A 22,668-nucleotide genomic window follows, 5' to 3' on the forward strand; every position below is an offset into this window, starting at 1 on the left:
GTACTGTCGGATTCGTGGTAACACTACACCTGGTTTGAGAGTCACACGATGGGGTGTGATTTGCATAAAACCAACATCAGTTGGACCTTGCGCCCATAGATGCTGGGGAACATTCAGTAATCTTGGATCAAAATCACGTAATACATAGTGACCCTTAAAGTCACGTAAAAACAAACGTATTCCTTCTGGGGAGCAGCAAATAACTGCACCTAATTCTTTCAGTGTCTTAATGCCTAACAAATTTTCTGGACATGATTTCGTAAGTAATAAATCAGTAGTTCGGGACAATGGACCTACTTCTAGAGTAACTGGTTTGGAAATCTCGTTAACTATTGGCTTTCCTGAAAATCCAAGGGAAACATTTCTAGAGCCTGAGAGCGGAGCCCCTGGAACCTCGTCATGACTGATAGTAGTCCTACTTGCCCCTGTATCAATCAAAAACTTTCTGTCTTTCCCTAATACTTGACTATGTACATAAGGACCCTCTTGATCTACAGGAATCTCGATGAGAGGCAAGCCTACCTCCCTCTCTAGGCTGTTTCATGAGTACGCTTGATACTCTGGATACTCTGACTGAGCATACTGGTACATCTCCTGTGTAACATGCTGTGTTGCAGCTATAGGCTGCGGTACTGGAGCTGTCTGTGGTGCATTCTGTGGCTGAGAAGTCTGTGAAACTTGTTCTTGTCTAGGCGGACGTGGTCTTTCTTTAGTCTTACCGGTAGCTATGTTGTGTTTCAGAACTGCACACTCGTTTATAAAATGACCCGGCTGTTTACAATAATTGCAGGTCCCTTTAACAGGAACTGCAGGATGACTGGCTTGATTCGTACCCCTCTTCTGACTGTCTTGAGGAACAGATTGTGCAACTAATACTTTCATTTTCGTGTCTTTCATACGTTTCCTTTCATGATCTTGCTCTTCTCTGATTCTATTCTGGTGATACTGGAGCATCTGAAGCATTTGGGACGGAGTATTAGCTTGCCAGGTACTTTCGACTTTCAAAACTCGATTTTTAACTTGTGGACTTGAATTCTCGACTAGTTTAGTAACAAAAAGATGAGGGTATGACTCGCTACTCGTCTTCAAACCACTGTTAATACTAAAACATTTCTCGAATCTAGAATAAAAATCACTAGTATCTTCATCCTGTTTCTGTTTGCATGCTGAGATTGCATCCCAGTCTTCCTTTTTCGTGGCTAATAACCTAGGCAAAACCTGAATCAATAACTCTGGTAATTCTTTACATTTATCTCCAAGACCGGTACCTGGTACTCGTATCTTATCTTCAGCTTCTAGAACTGCCCAATCGATCTTTTTCTCTCCCACCTCCCATTCTTTTTCCTTGAGTTTCTCATATACCCCTGCGGGCAACAGGACCTTTAACATTTTAATTATATCTGGATACGTGTATTCTCCCATACGGAGCATGTCCTTTAATTCACGGTGGAACCCTGCTGGATCTTTATCGTGACAGGGAATTAATTTCTTCATCTCTAAGAGTTCCATCTTTGTAATCGGGGTGTAAACAAATACTCGTTGCATTTCACCATCTGGTGTCCTAACTGGGTGTACTTCTCGTAACGGATGCTGTCTATCTATGTAAAACGGTTTACTTTCTGGAGGTGAGACGTGAACAAAATGCGGGTTCAGAAACGTTCTATATTTGTGGCGCTGTTCTAGAATGACACTAATTAAATCGGTACCTAAACCTTTCCATTTATACTGGAGTAACTCGTTCAGGATATCATGTAACGGGCCTGGGTCAGAATGTTGACCCTCATACAATGTAATGAGGTGCTGGATCATATACATACCCACCAGTCGCTGCTCGGCTGGGGGCAATTTCAGAAACATTTGTGCCACTATTTCGTCTGGAAAAGTGGTAGAATCAGTAGCCCATCGGACTGCTGATCGGGCTAGTTCTTGTTCATGCATGGTACTAAGTTCACTATAACCGATTCGTGATTTCAGAATGTGATCGGTAGCTTGAAATACTTGCTCTAGAGAACCTTGTTCTGGTGCTGGAGGAGGAACAGTTTTCTTGTAGTCTAGACGTGAATGTCGGTCGGAAAGTCTAGTTCTACCTACATACGCTATTCTGGAAGGATTCTCGTCGTCTACCTCTTCAGTAGAAGAGTCGTCTTCTTTCTCGCTTACTTGTGCTGTTTTGCGTTGTTCGTGTAACCTTATTATTTCTTTACGAATTTTCTTGTACATACTTTCTATACTACTGATTGTCCTGTGTTTACCCTCGGCTATATTATCACTCCACCTTGTCAGAATTCTCATTTCGGTCGGATCTTTAGTCGGGGAATCTTGTTCCCTTATTAAACAATTAATCAGAAACTTTAATAACATAAGCTGGGTTTCAGATTTCCTGAGAGACATGACTTCACCGATACTTTCTGGATCTCCTCCTGTACGGATGAAACGATACATTCTGTCTAGATCTTCTTTCATATTCGGTAGGGTGGCCAAATACTCGGTCACCCGTCTTACACGCAAGGAATATATAACCATATTATTCTCGCCTGGATCATAACAGCATTCAGTAAGAGCTTGCCTGATTTCTGCGACGGACTGATATTTGGGCGTACGCTGTAACGCACGTTCATGTAACTCGACTAACGCTAAACGTTTATTTGGCGGCGGGGTACCAGGAGGACCTCCTCCCGCGGCCCCTAAACTGGAATCGTCGACTGATACTCTTCGTGCTGGCAGAGTGACTGATGTAGTGGGTACTTGTAATGTGGGCTGGACCGGGGGTACCGTAACAGGTACTGCAACAGGTGCCCCGGTGACTGGAGGAGCAGGATTTACATTATTTACAGGAGCTGGCGGAACAGGATTTGCATATTCTGGGACTGTATCGTCCAAATAGGACGAGAGAAAAATATCAGCTGCGGTCGGTTTGTGACGTAGCTTGGTCGGAACTAAGGGTGGCGGGAAATTACTGGATGCCTCCGGGGTTGCTTTTGGCAAACCCTCGGCAAGAAGAGGGTACATACCCTTAATAAGGGCATTCCTCTGCCTGTCTGACTGTTCGGTTTTAACTCGTTCACCTATTTCGATTAATTCCCTTTCTTGGGCTCTTTCTAAGGATTCTCTACTTAATTCTGACTTTCTGATTTCTTTTTCTGTTCTCTTGTGAGATTCTTTGCGCCATAACTCGATGGCATCTTTCTGTGACTGTCTGGCTTTCTTTTTCCATAATGCTTCTTCTACTCGCATGATGCACTCGGCATCCCACGTACCTGATACAGGCCATCTATACTTTTCCTCTAACTGTTTGGTGTACTCCACCCATAAATCTAGATACAATATGGCACTTATGCCATGCTTTTGATACATAAAATGACCTGGACTGTCCCTAGGCGGGACAGGAACTGCCTCTTCTAACAGACCTTTTCTAGTTTTTAACTGACGTAACTTGGAGAACAGAGGCATGGCTGAACTGGAGTCTAGATACAATACAATACACAATGAACACGATGATTACTGGAAAACACCACATTCATACCACGACATTGAAAACACATTGAAGAACATTTAAAATAACAGTTCGTACAAAATACTACCTGGAATACTGAAAACAGAATACATGAATTTCTCGAGAACAGGACTGACTAGAACAGAAACTAGAATGACTAGATGTACTGCTAAAACAGCACGAAACATACCGGTCTCATAAAGAGACACGTCAGGACCCGCATCCACCTAGGTGGACACTTCGTGTTGGATCTGTGTACCCAAACCCACGGACCAGAGACAAATTAATTGACCCTGTCTAGATACTACCCCAGCAACGGTACTCACCGGGCAGCAAGAACGGAAGGCCTCGGACTGGACTGGACTGCTACGACGACGAACGGACGAACCTCGGACTTCTGTTACGGGTGGGCCTCCGGATACCTCGGACCTTGGACTCTTGGCTTGGGCTCTGGTCGGGACTCGCCGCGTTCCTCCACCGCCTCGTCTGGATGCTGGACCGCAACCTCCGTCTCCTCCGTGGGCCTGAGGGATACTTGAAGCAGAAATATCTGCACGTGCACGGTATGGTTCCGTCACGGCTGCAGAGGATCAGGGGGCCTGCGTGGCTTCTCCGGCGCGTGGGGAAAGGGCAAGTCCCTATTCGGGCGCCATTATGTGGTAAATAAATAATTAAATACCTGTTCTATTTTTCGGAATAATTAATTAACAGATAGCTCAATAAATAAGAGTCAGGATTCGAGGTATCTTGAGTTTTGCAGGTTTTAATACAGCATAAAGGACAGCAACAGGACAACCTGCACGGGAATAGGATGGCAGCTGCCGGGGGCAGGATCTGGGAGCATAAGGACAACTTTTAATAACAGTGCACAATATTTATAGTTAAACAATTGCATTAGAGTTCATACAGTAGGCGTAGCAGTGGGCGGAGTTCGTAGCAGTCGCGAAAGATAAGGCTGAAGTGGGTGTAACAAGAGGCGTGTACATAGACATGTGATGTAAACGTAACAGAATATGTCATAAAAGGGGCGGAAACATGGAGGGGGCTACCTAAGGAGCCGGGACCTCTGACCTAGTGGTGCGCGCAAGCTGGCAATGACGTGTTACTAGGAGGAACTGGGGCTATGACTTCTGTGCTAGAAGGGGAGACTACAGTCTGGAGAGTCACAGCGACATGTACCTAAACACTATCTAGTATCTGATGTTTAGAGAACATGTTGATAGAATCCAAAAGTTATCAGGGTAAAGGCTAACAGACTCTAAGACTGGTGCATACATAATTTTACATGTAGTGCGTGTTGAGGAATATTAAATGACCATTAATACAGTATTTCTCTTACATGGAGACGTAAAGGCTAGACCATGACGGAAACTATTGATGCGATTCAGTAGCTTAGGAATGCAGAGAAGGAGAGCTGGACTGATAACTGGAATCATAACATACTCTTGGCAGACTGGCAGGCAGAGCCAGGCCGAGCCGGGCACTGTGAGGCAGGAAGTAAGTGAAGGGTCAGGGATACAGGTGGGGGCTGTATCGCTTCTCAGCGAGGGTTCAGGAGACAGGAGCTGAATCTGGTGTCCGGGCCCTTTTGAGGCCTAGAAACGGGGACCTTTACTGAATTAACGTGTACACTGTGAAACGTGGCAACATAGCTTTACATAGGCTTAATACTCGTAGCTTTCACGAGAACTGGAAACTGGCATACTAGAGTTGGACACAACTGTAATTGCGTCTTTAATCGATCATAAGGGAATACATATGCATATTAGTCATGCACATATAGCATAAGATGGGGAACACGTAGGGACACAGAACATGGCAAAATTTACTTTTCCACATTATCACAGATAAAAGACAATAATGGGCAATCAAAAACAAGTTATTCTGACCCCCACCGCTGAAGCTGGTAAAGCGGGGGCTTTCCTACATTAGTGGATGGTTGTATATGATCGTAGCATCGACTGTACTGCCTATGCTGACGGAATCTCCTTGGCTAAAGATCACTGCACGTACTCCTTTAAGTTGAGTTGCAGCCCACATGTGCCCCAGATTGCAGTGAGAAGAGTCCAGGAAGTGGTAAGGAGACAGACTAGTGCTGTCTCTTCCCAAGACAAAAAGTTGTTTAAACAAGCATTGGAAATGCAATAGGGCTCGCATTAGGAAAGTTTGAGCTATTGGTCTTATAAATTAATTTTTTTTATTTATGTTTTTTTTTTAAAAATAGCTAAATTAATAGCTTTGTCATTTACAATGCCAATAGTTATAACTTTCGCATATGTGACACCTATAGCATTTTTAATGCAACATGTTTTGTATTTACGTGACTTAGATGTATTGATATTACAAATAACAATGGCTTTTAATTTTTTTAAATAATTAATACTTAAATAATTTATTTAATTTGTAATGGCAATAGCTTAAACTTTTGTAAATAACTTCTGTGAAGATTATGTTCAGTGTTTTTTATTGTGACAAAAATCCAAGAACAGAAGTGAAATATTAACATCTTTTTGTGATTTGTAATAAAGCGTGAAAGCTTGAAAACTGCTTGAAACATTGAAAGAACATATTTGAACCAGTGATGCTGTGGTTGCGCTGAGTGATGCTGTGGTTGCGCTGAGTGATGCTGTGGTTGCGCTGAGTGATGCTGTGGTTGCGCTGAGTGATGCTGTGGTTGCGCTGAGTGATGCTGTGGTTGCGCTGAGTGATGCTGTGGTTGCGCTGAGTGATGTGTGCATCGGTGGAGCTTAGTGGGTGCATTGGTGGAGCTGTTTGGTGGGTGCATTGGTGGAGCTTAGTTGGAGCATCGGTGGAGCTGTGTGGTGGGTGCATCGGTGGAGCTGTGTGGTGGGTGCCTTGGCGGAGCTGTGTGGTGGGTGCATCGGCAGAGCTGTGTGGTGGGTGCATCTGTGGAGCTGTGTGGTGGGTGCCTCGGTGGAGCTGTGTGGTGGGTGCCTCCATGGAGCTGGGTGGTGGGTGCCTCGGTGGAGCTGTGTAGGTGGAGCTGTGTGGTGGGTGCATCGGTGGAGCTGGGTGGTGGGTGCATCAGTGGAGCTGTGTGGTGGGTGCATCGGTGGAGCTGTGTGGTGGGTGCATTGGTGGAGCTGTGTGGTGGGTGCATCGGTGGAGCTTAGTTGGTGCATCTGTGGAGCTGTGTGGTGGGTGCATCGGTGGAGCTGTGTGGTGGGTGCCTCGGCGGAGCTGTGTGGTGGGTGCCTCGGCGGAGCTGTGTGGTGGGTGCCTCGGCGGAGCTGTGTGGTGGGTGCATCGGCGGAGCTGTGTGGTGGGTGCATCGGCGGAGCTGTGTGGTGGGTGCTTCTGTGGAGCTGTGTGGTGGGTGCATCTGTGGAGCTGTGTGGTGGGTGCATCTGTGGAGCTGTGTGGTGGGTGCATCTGTGGAGCTGTGTGGTGGGTGCCTCGGTGGAGCTGTGTGGTGGGTGCATCGGTGGAGCTGTGTGGTGGGTGCATCGGTGGAGCTGTGTGGTGGGTGCATCGGTGGAGCTGTGTGGTGGGTGCATCGGTGGAGCTGTGTGGTGGGTGCATCGGTGGAGCTGTGTGGTGGGTGCCTCGGTGGAGCTGTGTGGTGGGTGCATCGGTGGAGCTGGGTGGTGGGTGCATCAGTGGAGCTGTGTGGTGGGTGCATCGGTGGAGCTTAGTGGGTGCATTGGTGGAGCTGTGTGGTGGGTGCATCGGTGGAGCTTAGTTGGTGCATCGGTGGAGCTGTGTGGTGGGTGCATCGGTGGAGCTGTGTGGTGGGTGCATCGGTGGAGCTGTGTGGTGGGTGCCTCGGCGGAGCTGTGTGGTGGGTGCCTCGGCGGAGCTGTGTGGTGGGTGCATCGGTGGAGCTGTGTAGTGGGTGCATCGGTGGAGCTGTGTGGTGGGTGCTTCTGTGGAGCTGTGTGGTGGGTGCATCTGTGGAGCTGTGTGGTGGGTGCATCTGTGGAGCTGTGTGGTGGGTGCATCTGTGGAGCTGTGTGGTGGGTGCATCTGTGGAGCTGTGTGGTGGGTGCCTCGGCGGAGCTGTGTGGTGGGTGCTTCTGTGGAGCTGTGTGGTGGGTGCTTCTGTGGAGCTGTGTGGTGGGTGCATCTGTGGAGCTGCGTGGTGGGTGCATCTGTGGAGCTGCGTGGTGAGTGCATCTGTGGAGCTGCGTGGTGGGTGCATCTGTGGAGCTGTGTGGTGGGTGCATCTGTGGAGCTGTGTGGTGGGTGCATCTGTGGAGCTGTGTGGTGGGTGCATCTGTGGAGCTGTGTGGTGGGTGCCTCGGTGGAGCTGTGTGGTGGGTGCCTCGGTGGAGCTGTGTGGTGGGTGCATCGGTGGAGCTGTGTGGTGGGTGCATCGGTGGAGCTGTGTGGTGGGTGCATCGGTGGAGCTGTGTGGTGGGTGCCTCGGTAGAGCTGTGTGGTGGGTGCCTCGGTGGAGCTGTGTGGTGGGTGCATCGGTGGAGCTGTGTAGGTGGAGCTGTGTGGTGGGTGCATCGGTGGAGCTGTGTGGTGGGTGCATCAGTGGAGCTGTGTGGTGGGTGCATCGGTGGAGCTTAGTGGGTGCATTGGTGGAGCTGTGTGGTGGGTGCATTGGTGGAGCTGTGTGGTGGGTGCATCGGTGGAGCTTAGTTGGTGCATCGGTGGAGCTGTGTGGTGGGTGCATCGGTGGAGCTGTGTGGTGGGTGCCTCGGCGGAGCTGTGTGGTGGGTGCCTCGGCGGAGCTGTGTGGTGGGTGCCTCGGTGGAGCTGTGTGGTGGGTGCATCGGTGGAGATGTGTAGTGGGTGCATCGGTGGAGCTGTGTGGTGGGTGCTTCTGTGGAGCTGTGTGGTGGGTGCATCTGTGGAGCTGTGTGGTGGGTGCATCTGTGGAGCTGTGTGGTGGGTGCATCTGTGGAGCTGTGTGGTGGGTGCATCTGTGGAGCTGTGTGGTGGGTGCCTCGGCGGAGCTGTGTGGTGGGTGCCTCGGTGGAGCTGTGTGGTGGGTGCATCGGTGGAGCTGTGTGGTGGGTGCTTCTGTGGAGCTGTGTGGTGGGTGCATCTGTGGAGCTGTGTGGTGGGTGCCTCGGCGGAGCTGTGTGGTGGGTGCATCGGCGGAGCTGTGTGGTGGGTGCATCGGCGGAGCTGTGTGGTGGGTGCATCTGTGGAGCTGTGTGGTGGGTGCATCTGTGGAGCTGTGTGGTGGGTGCATCTGTGGAGCTGTGTGGTGGGTGCATCTGTGGAGCTGTGTGGTGGGTGCCTCGGTGGAGCTGTGTGGTGGGTGCATCGGTGGAGCTGTGTGGTGGGTGCATCGGTGGAGCTGTGTGGTGGGTGCCTCGGTGGAGCTGTGTGGTGGGTGCATCGGTACCCAGAGGTGGGCTGCGCCACTGCCTTGGTATATTGGTGCGAAAGCAAAAATGTTACTGACGACACATGCCAATTGATGAGGAGGTCCGAGTCAAAGCCTTTCTATGTGTGCATGCATTTTTTATAAGACTAAAAAATGTTGCATTGGGCGCCACCAGCGCTAAAGCCGACCCTGGCCAGGCCAATAGATGTGTGGATTGATAGATAAGGGGGTTGAAAAAGAAAGGAATTTTAGTAAAGAGGCTTTAACAGCAGTAGATATGCACAAGGTTGATACTGAAATTTGCATATTTTCATATAAGTGCACTGACTTATCTACTGCGGATGTTCACAGCACTGAAACCTGGCAGACATTCAAGAATGAGTGCATAATAATCGGTCAAATAAATGTGGAAATATACTAATTTCAGCTTAATTTTTCCATAAAACGCTAAACAAATATGGATAACTACAGATAACATTAGCAAAAAAAGAAATATAGATAAATACAGACGGAAATGGCAAAAAAAGAAATGCCATAAAACCGGGAGTCCTAATCATAAATCTTTTACGCATTTCGCATTGAGGACTCAACTTACCCAGTCTGTGCACCAAATCATCTTCCAAAGACTTGCTAATGACCTTGGAATAGTCTATAGATTGTTTGTTGACCCTGGCCTGCATGTGCAGTCATTTCCAAGGAGATGATCAGCATCTGCTGCACAAGTGTAAAGACCGCCCTTGTTTGGGTGGGCAGATCCTTTTTGGGTACTGATTTTGCCTTTTATGTATGTGTGACCTTAGTGCTGCCCCTCTTTACATTAGAGTGAAAGTCCTATTATGCACATTGCTGTTACACATGAGGGGCCTATTCATAGAATAACTGTCAAGTAAACACAAAGCGGCCTATTCACAAACAGCATTTTGTAGCACGTTTAGTAATACTACTAATCATATAACAAACTGCTGTTCACTAATGTACGTGTAGAGGTCTACGCCTCTGCCTCTCGTATCTTTTATTGGCAGAGATCTACGCACCCGTTCAAATATGTTTTAGTAGTAAATGTAGGCAGGACAGTGGGAGTGGCTGGAAAATGAGGAATATTTACGTATAAATCGGAGAGGTTTAGAGAGGAGTAAGTAGGGGAACATGGAGGAAAGGGGGCAGAGGGACATTCATCCACCAGCAAAAGAGTGAAACTATTGCTGTTAACAGACAGTACTTCTACAATTGCCATAGGCAAAAAAAGAACCAAAATAGTCATAAATGTATTCAAGCATACATGGCCTACCAATTGTACTAATACATCCTCACATAGAAAATAATGGAGGCAGGGACTTAAAATAAAAGCCCTGGAGAACTAATGTTTAATTAAAATACCTTATTTTACTTTTTTTTAAATAAATGCATTTCATTTAATATTTTAAAAAAGTGTATATATATATATATATATATATATATATATATATATATATATATATATATATATATATATAAGTTTAGCAAATGCGCTCCTGCGCTTCCAGCAGTCACCCTCACACGCTCCATGCAGGAGCGCATTTGCTAAACTTGGATAATACACGGCTGCCCCTGGCCGTGCAGCAGAGCACCATCCCTGGCTGTAGTGGAACGTAACACAGCGCAGGGAGGTCCCGCGTTGCACTCTGCATCGCGCTTGTGGTTCAAACGCCCCCGAGACATTGATGGCCCCTGAACCCTCGAGCTCTCCCCCTACTTAAGGGCATAACGACTTTGGCATAATTTTCAAACAAAGCAGGCAACCTACTCAAGGTATGATTGTTATACTCACCAAGGACTACGACAACCATCATTCCTACAAGCCACGCCCACTTAGGGCGGGTCCCTCTAATTGAATTAAAGTTAGAAAAACGAAGGGTGAGAATACTGCCTGTTTCATGTTTTGAGCCCCATGAAGAAGAGGCGTTTTAGCCTCGAAACGCGTCGGGCACTTGAAAAATTGCAGGAGAAACGGGAGTTCAGAGGCTGAGAGGCTACACCAAGCTGGATAGCATGGAGCGTGTGAGGGTGACTGCTGGAAGCGCAGGAGCACATTTGCTAAACTCACATATATATATATATAAATAAAACAAATATTTATTATAAAATGTGGGAGGAAAATGCATTTTAACATTAATGTGACTTTTATTTTTTATGAACAATTACATTATTCCAACTTAGTTCTATCCCACCTTTAAATGTTTTTTTTATTGCATACTAACTAAGTATACATTTTAGGTAGGCTTTCTTATTTAAAACCTAAGAAAAATAATTGTAATTTAATATATTACCAATAATTACATATCTATTTAAAATTGTTAATGCTGTAGCTTTTTATGTTGTTCTACATTTAAAATAAATCATTCTAAATATTTTACATTAACACCAAACATTAAAATATTTGTGCTACTTTGTTGCTAAGTTTAATTCCTTTTTCCCTATACTTTATCATAGGGAGATCTCTGCCACAGTGGCGGAGACCTCCGCCAACCTGTGGAAAGTAACAAACAGAAACTTTACACTCGTAATTTAGGCCCACCTCCTGAATTCAGGGGTTTGGGACATGTAAGTCTACACTTTCAAATAATTTTGCACTTGTAAATGGTGAATAGCTAAAAGTAGTAAAGGTACTAAAAAGTCTAAGAGTAAACTTAAGCATATAGATTTACTCACTTTTAAGTTTACCTTTGTGAATAACTCCAATTGAGTCTGTGAAGACTAGCGAAAATACAGCAACCAGAGTCCTAGTACAACTCAAGCCATATGACTGCATTGCTGATGCCTTGCATTTGCTCTTGTGGCTCCTTGATTCCTCAAAGCATTGTTTTCAGCGTTTCACACATATTGTACAGAACCATTAACCTAACTGGACTGGATTTCTCCAATCTAATCTGAACTGCTAGACACCCAAACATGCCCTCAAGTCTAGCTTTTCACTCTTTCTGAATACCATATTTGTACCGGCAAGGCGAAACCTCCTTTTTGGTACAAGTGGCTAAATTCCAGAACACATCTGCAACCATCCGAAATACATACCATCCAGGAAAGCACTGGAAACGTCTCTTTCCCATGTGCAGCTACTAATAGGCAAACAATAACAACAAGAAAGACTTCATGAAATAGTCAGTCAACCCAAAGGAAAATCAAAACTTTCACTAACCTCAAACCCACCAATGCTCTCGCTACTCAACACAAAAATCTTAGTTCATGCGCCTAAAATTAATTGCACTCTCTTAGCTATCAAAGACCACTTATAGAATTACTTTCCCACACATGTACAATTCTGCTTTCAACCATCACACTTTTTTCCTCTATTTTTTTTGTTTAAATGTATTTATTAAGTGTTCATGTATTTAAACAGGCTTCATTGGTAATCATATGTATGCTTACATTTCTGGAAAGAATCATAAATCCAACATTACCATGCAATCACACAGTTTTCCTTTATGACGAAAGAGTAAACAATGAGATAACTGCAGGCAATGTGATAACTCGACACCAAACACCTCACCAGCCACTGAATGACTCTAAGGCTGGATCACTGACATAACCTCGACAGACCGAATATCGAGTGGACAAAATATCGAAGACAAATTATCGCCAAATAAATTATCGATTGCCTATACTTAAACAACAAACCACAAAAATATCGAAACCACAATATCGACTAAAAAAAACAACGACTACAACAATATCGACTAACAACAATATCGACTTCTAAAACATCGATAATCACATATTTAAATGAAAAACAGTCAAAATATCGAATACAAAAATATAGATAGCAAATTGATCGATTTTTTAAAATATCGACATTACTATTTCCTTGAATAAATCACTTTATTATTTAAAATTGAGTCATACTAATCATAATTATTCAAATATTGTTTATATAAATTTATAAAATATATTATATATTTTCCTAACATTTATAACACACAATAAATACAAACATACATTTTATAATACATAAACAATGTTTTGAACTACTAAACATTTCTTACTGCAAATTATATATATTTCTCCACTTTACAAAAATAAAAATAACATTACCTATACTAAATAAGGCCTTACACATTACAAAAACGTTAATTGGCGTCACCCATATAAGGAAAGCAATTAGCATAACAGATAAAAAAATTCAAATCCACAAATAAAAACAGACTATCAATTTAAACAACCAATCCTATTTCTGAAACAATTAGACTAATACTATATAAACAAGATTACAACAAACTAAAAATGCAGGCTACATCTCCTAACTAAAGGAAGACGAAACTCTGCAGGATTTCTGAAAGAAAACTGATTGACTGCAACATAAAGACAGCTACACCTATCTAAAGTAAGTACTACTACATTATTAGCCATCCAAAATGTAACTCTCAAACCTCACACCTATGTTTAAAAGCCAAATACCTAAAATATGTTGTTTTTTTTACTACTTATCCTACAGACAAAAAGAAAATACAGAAGACCTACACAACACCTGGACATCAAAAGTTTAATATAAATAAGTAAGTATATAATTGAAATGTAAATTAGACATTTAATAGATAGGTAACTAAATAGAAAGTAGCTAAAACACCTCTGTCACAATATCTTTTTATTTTTTTTTTTATTTTTTTTTTATCCTCATTTGCGTGCATGGCTCCAATCTATCAAAACCAAAAGACCGCCACAGAGCAAAATGATGAATGGTCGTGTTTTGTGCTGTCTCAGCTAGTAGCTGGTGGGAGAATTCGTTAGGGAGGAAGACCAATTCCCATCAGCATCATTCACACAGGCCAGACCTGATCTCGCTTAGGGCTGTGCCTTAGTAGATAGTGCCCGAGTTATCGAGACCCCCTTACCACGAAGACTCTCGTTCGTGGTAGCAAGGATAAGTAATGCGCGCATTAATCATTGGACCTGGGGGAAAAAAAAAAAAGAAAAAAAAAACCAGGATTGTCGTTACTATCCAAGCATAACCCAGAAAGCTCTCCTATTGGGATTTCCTACTCTGGCTAGATCAAGTTTGGAAATTTGAAGAAGTGATGTTTGCCATTCATGCACTGTCGGTGGTTGAGCATCCTTCCAGTGTCTACATATCTCCCTACGTGCCGCTAGAATGGCATAGAATAGCAGATTGGTGACGGCATTGCGAGCTTTACTTTTAAGACCAAAGATAACAAGAGGAAGGTCTATAGAGATATGTTCACCCAAAGATTGTGATAGCTTATTACTAATGGCTTGCCAATAAGCGGATAAGTTTGGACAGTCATAGAACATATGGATGTCTGATGCTGCGATTAACCCGCATCTTGGACATAAGACTGGGCCTGTTAAAGAAAACTTAGTCAACCTATGCGGGGAGTAGTATGCCCTGTGTATAGTAAAAAGGTGGTTCCTACGAAGCCACGCAGGTTTGACTAGGTCCCAGAGTGTTGAGCAAGATGCCGTCCAGAGCTCCTCCACATCCAAACCTGGCATTAGTTCAGCCCATAGTGATGTCGGTAAATGAAAGTTAGCATCTACTTCATCGATTATTTTGTTATACCAACAAGAGATTTCTTTTTTTGCCGCTGGGCTGTCTAGAAGGCATGTTACCAAGTCACTGTAACCTCCTATAGGCAACTTACTAATCCGTGCTGGCAGCTCTTTATATGACTGTGACCAGCTGGAGATCTGAATGTATTTAAATCTCGAGAGACTTGGGCCTACTTTATTTATTAAATAGTCCCATGGAAGCAGTGATCCATCCATAAACAGATCATCCCAACTATAGATGCCAGCTTCTATTAGTGGGTTGGTAAGTGCATCCATTGTCCATGAGGGAGGAGCGGGTAAGTTCCATATAGGAGCCTTACCAGAGTAGTAGCCAACATTAGTCGCTTGCCTCACTTTATACCAAGTATGTGCAATCCCTTGTAAAACTTTCAATTTTATTTTCTTAAAGAATTTGGGGTCTCCATATTTAAACAAAAAACCATTGTGGTCTACTCTTTCACATTCCAGTAGTGTAGAAAAGAGAAGGCCCATCCCTGTTGATGTAGGAGTTTTAAGCAACATACGTGTATGCGATAGCTGGAACGCCCATGCATAGATTTGAAGGTCTGGGCCGGCCAGCCCTCCCTTTTCCCTACGACGTCTGATTTTTTTCCACGAGATTCTGGGACTCTTGCTATTCCAAATAAAACTGGTAATCGCGCTCTGTAGCTTTGAAATTAACTTTGAATTAAAAAAAAGTGGAATTGAATTAAACAAAAAAGAAACCTTTGGTAAGATACTCATCTTCACCAGGTTAACCCTACCCAAAACAGTCAGCGGGAGATGTGACCAGTCTCTCATAAGTTTCCGGCATTCTGCCGCTATTTTGGTAAAATTTAGAGAAGCAATCAAGTTGATATCTTTAATTATGTTTATCCCCAGGTAGCGAATTTGGGTTTTGGATGTCCCGTTATTGTTAGTTCTATTAATATTCCAGGACATTGTCTCTGTCTTTAGGGCATTAATCTCATACCCTGAAACTTTGCCAAATTTGAGGGCCAGATCAATTATCTCTGGGTATGCTTCATCATCACTTGTAGTAAAAATCATAATGTCATCCGCATAAAGTGCCACCTTTTTAACCCAGCCACCAAAAGTAAAAGGTTTGATGAGTGTATTATCTCTTAAGGTTTGGGCAAATGGTTCGATGTATATATCAAAAAGGAGGGGGGACAGGGGACAACCCTGTCTAGTTCCTCTCGTAACCTTGAATGGCTCAGTCAAACCACCGTTTATCAGGAGTGAAGCAGATGGGCAACGATATAACAAATCTATCGTTCTGCGAAATCTATCCCCTACGTTGAACTTTCTCAAGGCCTCCGACAGGTACAACCAATTCACCCTGTCAAAGGCCTTGGTAGCATCCAACGTGAGGACAGTCAAGGGGATAGCCTCTTTTATAGCAATATCTATTGAGCCTAATAATTCATAAGTGAGCTCACATAGCTGTCTCCCCTTTATAAACCCTTTTTGGTTCGGAGCTATAATAACTGGCGCTACCCGACCCAACCGTCTGGCCAGTATAGTAGCAAAGATTTTGTAGTCGGCGTTTAAGATAGAAATAGGCCGATATGAGCCACAATCTGAAGAGGGTTTGCCAGGCTTCAAGATGAGAGTTATAGTGGCTTTATCCCATGATTCAGGTGGCAATTCGCCGTCTCTTAGAATTTGATTGAATAGGGTAGCTAGGACTGGAGAGACCTCTGTGATCAGTTTTTTATATAGTTCACATGGCAAACCATCAGAGCCTGCAGCCTTGCCAGATTTTGCTCTCTTTATTGCCTCCTCTACCTCTGTGATGGTTATTTCATCATCCAAGGGGCGACTCTGTTCTGGTGTTAAAGATGGTAGAGAGATATCTTCCAACCAACTTGTGATGTCATTCTGAGTGACATTTAGATCGTCCTGGTATATGGATTGAAAGAAAGTTCTAAAAGCCCCTCTGATTTCATCGTCCCTGGAAAAGGTACCCCTTGCAGATGAAACAGAGGAAATATTGTTACGAACCCGGTCAGATTTTATTTTCCAGGCAAGTAATTTCCCTGCCCCCTCTCCATATTGGAAATGTGGAAGCTTACTTGCCTCCCATCTCTGCAAGACACGTTTCTCCAGAATTGCCGATAGAGCATGCTTTAGCCTATCTAACTCAACGTGTTTTTCTGCAAGGTCATGATTGTCTATTAAACCAATATTGTCAATATCGGCTTGAACTGCCAAAATGTTATTTTCTATAGAAGTAACTTCCTCTATATACTGCCTTCTTCTGTAGGCTACTTTATTTTTAATGAGGCCTCTTAATGTGTACTTAAATGCATCCCAAATATTTCCTGTTGAGGCTGTACCTTTATTGATGTTGAAGAAGTGACGAGTTTCTAACTGTAAAAATTCAATATCCTCTATTGATGAGAGTAAAGACCTGTCAAAAGACCATGTTCTTATAGGAGGTACCATAGCCAGTTTTAATTCTAAATCGATTGCCGAATGGTCAGAGAGATGTATTGGAATATAATGTGTTGAGATAATGTCATCAGCCAAAGCTCTACTAGTGAGGATAAAATCAATTCTGGATTTGTGTCTATACTTCAAGTTTCTAAATGAGAAGTCTTGCCTTTGACCCTCTCTAACCCGCCAGATGTCAATATATCCATACTGATTCATTAAACCTAAAAGACAGTTTCTGGATTTAGAGACAAATGTTTGTCTACTATTAGGGGATTTGTCCAAAAGTGGGTTCAAGGTGATATTGAAATCCCCCGCTATAATCACCGGGTCTGGAAAACTTAACAAGTGGTTGAATAGGGTTTTTAATGCTGAGGGATCGTCAATATTTGGACCATAATAGCCCACTAGTGTTAATTTCATTTCACCCATCTCTACTACTACAATGGCCCATCTCCCTCCTGAATCCACTTTCTGTTGTATTATCTTAAACCTTACGGATTTCTTGAAAAGAATCGAGACCCCCCGTGTGTTAGATCCTTGTGTTGTTGAAACCGATGATTCTATCCACCTATTCCTTCGAACCAAATCGAGTATTTCGCTCTCGCTTAAGTGTGTCTCCTGGAGGATAATGATCCCCGCATCTGAATCTCGTAAATATTGCATGATTTTATTAGCACGAGGCCTGGTGCGGAGACCATTAACATTCCAGGATAATAGTTTGAGTTTACTCATTGTGTTGTAAGTTTAGATTATTTGATGAGACTGGCATTAAAACTAGAAGTTTATGTGACAATTTGTATGCAGGCATGTTGTTTTGTTTGAGATGAGTAGCGAACCTTATATTCAAAAACGTATTTACATAAAAAGATTGGAGCTCATTCTTTGAAGTGTGATTGTGTCCCAACACCCCCCGTGCCCCCCCCACCCCCCCTCTTACCCTGGGAAAACCCTGTATTCATCAACCGGAAGTTTCCGGAAGTAAGTGCCCCTAGCTCTTCCCCATCTCGACCCTGTGTGCCTCTTATATTTATAATGTGACTCGCCTTTGGATATAGTATTTGTTTTATGGGCAAGTTTTTTTTTTTTTTTTCCTTTACTTTCCCTTTTCTCTCTCTTTCCTTTTTTCTTTTTTTAATTTTTTTTTTTTTTTTTTTGTACCCAAGATGAATTCACGCCTTTATTTTCTCATTATCCATCCTACTTGATTAATGAAGGTTTGATGTTTTAAGGCATTAAGGCATTGACACTTAGGGCACTCCTTTCAGCTGTCCTACATCTCAGTTCTACTCCCTCTATTTCCCTCTACTTCCTGCTACCAAGAGAGAGTAGAAGATCATCTGCAGCCTGCACTGATCTAATATTGTGCATTTTATTGTCTAGCATAATCTTGAGAGATGCGGGAAAACCAATATCATAAATAGTAATACAATATTTGTACACATTTTCTCTACTTCCACAGGTACAAAAAGATATACACAGAAAATAACAGTTTAAAGAACATCAACACCTGAAAAGAACTACTTGAATTCATCAAAAGAATTACAGGTAAATTAAAAAATGTATTAAACTGTATTATTAGAATACTACATTATTTTTTCTAAAATTGTAATGACATTCTCTTTTAATTACCTCCTAGAAATACAATACTATCATGACTGAAGGAGCTAAATTCATTTATTCACAAAAAGGGAAAATGTTTCTTTGTTACATGGGATATGTCTACACTCAAGAGAAACAAAAAGATTTTAAAGTGTTTTGGAAGTGTACGAAATATTATGCCAACAAATGTTATGGTAGAGCTATAACTCAGGAAACTACTGTTACTTAGACTAAAGAACATAATCACCCACCCAATGTAACAGAAATAGAGATTAGACAAATGCTAGATTCCCTTAAAGAAGCTAGTACTAGAACAGATCAACCAACAACTGCTACTCTGAAACACCATTTAAGTGTACTCCCCCAACATGCTTCTAGCCAATTACCATCTATCGAATCCCTTAAAAGAACTGTAGCTAGACAAAAAAGAGCAACATGCACTACTCCTCCCACACCAAAAACTTTTGAAGAAGTGCAAATTCCCCCTGAACCCTCTGTAACTCACAATAAAGATAATTTTATACTCTATGACAACAAATCTAAAGTATTTATAAAGATAAAAGAATTATAGTGTTTGCCACAGCAAACAACATGACTAAACTTACCCAATGCCAAACTTGGATGATGGACGGTACTTTTTCTGTATGCCCCAAACCTTTTTATCAATTATACACCATCCATGGTCATTTCCAAAATGCAAATATTCCATTCCTTTATGCCCTTCTACCAAACAAACAGCAAGCTACCTATCAAGAAATACTAACTGAAGTCATTCAACATACTAACAACTATTTTCCACAAAAAATGATCATTGACTTTGAAAAAGCAATGATAAACAGCATCCTTAAAACATACCCACACACAGCAATACAAGGTTGTTATTACCATTTTAATCAATGTATCTGGCGACATCTACAAAAATCAACCTTGAGTATCCAATACGCCACTGATAGCACATTTGCTTATCAAATAAAAAAACTCATCGCCCTAGCCTATGTTCCACTAACAGATGTAACTGAGCACTATAACTTATTAATAGACAGCCCCTACTATAAAAGAAACGAAGAAAGACTAAGCCCTATGCTTGACTACTTCGAAGACACATGGGTAGGAAGGCTACACAGATCAGGCCATAGAAGACAACCCAAATACCAAATAGCTTGGTGGAATGTCTACCTTAGCACACTAAATAAGGAAGCTAAAACAAACAATGCAGTTGAAGGATGGCACAATGCCTTCCAGCAACTACAGGCTGAGGAACGCCTACCCTTCACAAATTAATACAATCCTTACAAAAAGAACAGAGTTACCAGGAGCTCCGAATGGAGCAATCAGTAACTTTGATCGGGCCTAAACTCACCAAAGAAAGTAAAAAAATGTATAACACACTCCAAAGTCAAGTTACCCTCTATCCAACTAGCAAAGGACTAGAATATCTATCAATGATTGCCAAAACTATTCTTTAAAACATTACATAACTATACACATTAAATTAAGCATTTTGTTTCTAAAATCCTTGATTTTAACATGTAACAATTGGCAATTAAATTATCAAATACATAATATTAACATATATAAAATGTATTTAGATAATGTATTTACAAAATGTTACATACAACGTAATTAAAGCAAAATTTAAAACAGTTTACCCACCCATAAAATTATTAGAAAATACTTAAATTTCTGTTGCAGCTTCAAACGTAATCCAATTCCAAACAATCCATACGACACCATTGCAAAAACCCATACAATCCATGGAAGCCCAAACAAAAATGCTAAAATACAAGCAAATCCATAGCGACTCCTTTCCAATGTAATAGACACGAGATACGATAGAAAACCCGAAAAAAATAATGTTGAAAAAAAAACGCTCCAGGATAACTTGAAATCCCTAAAAATTGTGTTCAAAAATACGAGTATATAATACTCGTCACACAACTCTGATCGAAAAAGAAGGACCTCCTCAAAAACAGTAAAACGCGACGATAACCTGTAAAAAATAAAATACATACCCACCCACACAAAAACACCCATACATATATAAATACACATATTTGTACACCAAACATATTATCTTAGTAACATTTAAACATATTACCTCACCTCACACACCTACAACAAAAACGCGGTAAAAATCAAATATCGTACACTCTACCTAACACCGAACACACAATCTTCTCTTAATAACCCTATCTACATAAACCTAAACACACCACACATACACTAACAATAACTTCATTAACTTGTAAAATACAATTAAAACAAACTTACCCTCTCTAACGCGAAGCAGCATCCAACCGCGATCTGTTAAAGCACCAAATAAGCCTTTGTAACATTACGCGGTTAAAAAGTAGTCCCTGTATACAGCAAAATCCTCTTTAATTTCTATATTCCAACACTTAAAAAAATACACTGAGTATTATATTAAGTGTAAATAATTATTTAATTAGTAGAAAATTATTTCTTAAATATACATTCCTTTCAAATAATTATTCAACTGTTATATGATACTTGAAATAATATTTGATGATTTATATATACATTTTGAAAATAATCTATATGTAAAAAAAATTGCATCTATAACTTTGTTACAAATAATTTGTTTATTAAAATAGCAAATATTAGTTGAAACATTATGTATGTATATATAAATGTATTTTTGTGTTTATCTATGTAAAAATTAATATTATAAATATTTTCAATATTCATAATATTAATTTGAAAAATATATGATTTCTTTGTAAAAAAACAAAAATGTAACTGTTATAAAAGAAATGTACATATTTATCTATGACAATATATTCAATGTGTATGTGAATAAAATAATTGTTATTAAATGAAAAGTACATATTACCAATTTGTTTCTTTACCTATTTAAATTACAATATATGTTAATAAACATAAAATAATGTTAATATCATTTATGTGTGAAAAACATATATATGCACTTCATATATTTTTTTGGATAATAAAAACTGTTTAGTTAAAAATTTCAATTGAAACAAAAAATAAATCTCTACTTACAATTTATTTATTAAATGTTAATAAACTGTTTTTCATTTATTGCATTTAACCCTGTGTATGTTTCCTTCTTTATTATTGTATATAAATATAAATTGCATATGAAATATTCTATATAAAAATGCATTTTAAAATGTAATCTTTGTAAAAGTGTATTAATCTTTTAAGTACTACAATGACAATAATTATAATTAAAACAAAATTTTTCTATGTACTGTAAAAACTTTATTATAGTATCCTACCAATAATAATTTTTTATATAAAAAAAGTTTTCTTATTTCCACTGCACCAATTATAAACTTACAAAACCATACTACACATTAAAACCATACAAATTACAATTCCCATTTCACCAATTGTAAAGTCATGGAAGGTGCTGGACACTGAACCCATACCGTTAGACCTGTCTGGATTTTTGCGCAGTCCCTCCTCATCATTATTTATTTTGTCCCCTTTTTGCCCCTCATACCCTTACTATTTTTTGTGTCTACTACTTTTTTAGGTGTTGGTCAAGGGGATAGGTGTTCTTTTTCCCCCCCATAATCTTCTACCTCAGGCCCAGAGGCCTGTTCTGACAGGAAAGTTGGCACCACCTAAAATGGTGGCCACCAACTGCCCCAACTGTCGCACCTAGAACTTGGCCATAGCTTAACATAGGGCATTCCAGAACCTTCTGGTCCATGCTGGACCATTGAAGGGCAGCCTATAAAAGGCGGAATGCGGGGCAGCCATTTTGTCTACCTGTGGAAGTCAGCTGGAGGACAGGTGGTAGCTGAGGGTGGGAAGAGGTTAGACTTAGGGTTGACCTCCTGGACTGGGAAGCTGCCTTATTGGTCCAACCCACTACTCCCCTGTTGGTTACTTGTCTTGGCCCCGCTGTGGGAAGTTACTGGAGACCCTGGGCGCCTGGCTTGCCCCTGTTTTAAATAATATAGGGGAAGTCTGTAGGAGAAGGAGACTGCAGCGCTGCGGAGCGCAGTCCTCTGCCCAGTTAGAGGGACTTGTGAAAAGTGTGCCTTCATTCTCAGCATAAAGAGTCCAGAGACTGGTAAAATTGGTCTAGACTGTCCCTTAATTAGTAAACCCCTGGAGCGTTATCTCTCACCTGCTGTGGTGGAGCGCCACTGAGGAGAGTAGCAGAAGCCAGGAGAAAACGGGCTGTTCCGCCCTTCCAATCCCCCAATCTGGTGCAGAGCGAGCGGCGCCGTTGTGGAGCTATAATTGTGTGCCCTGAGGTGAGGAGCAGATTAGAGGAAGCCTTAGA

Source organism: Lissotriton helveticus, chromosome 2_1 (assembly GCF_964261635.1).
Source record: "Lissotriton helveticus chromosome 2_1, aLisHel1.1, whole genome shotgun sequence".
Lineage (NCBI taxonomy): Eukaryota > Metazoa > Chordata > Amphibia > Caudata > Salamandridae > Lissotriton > Lissotriton helveticus.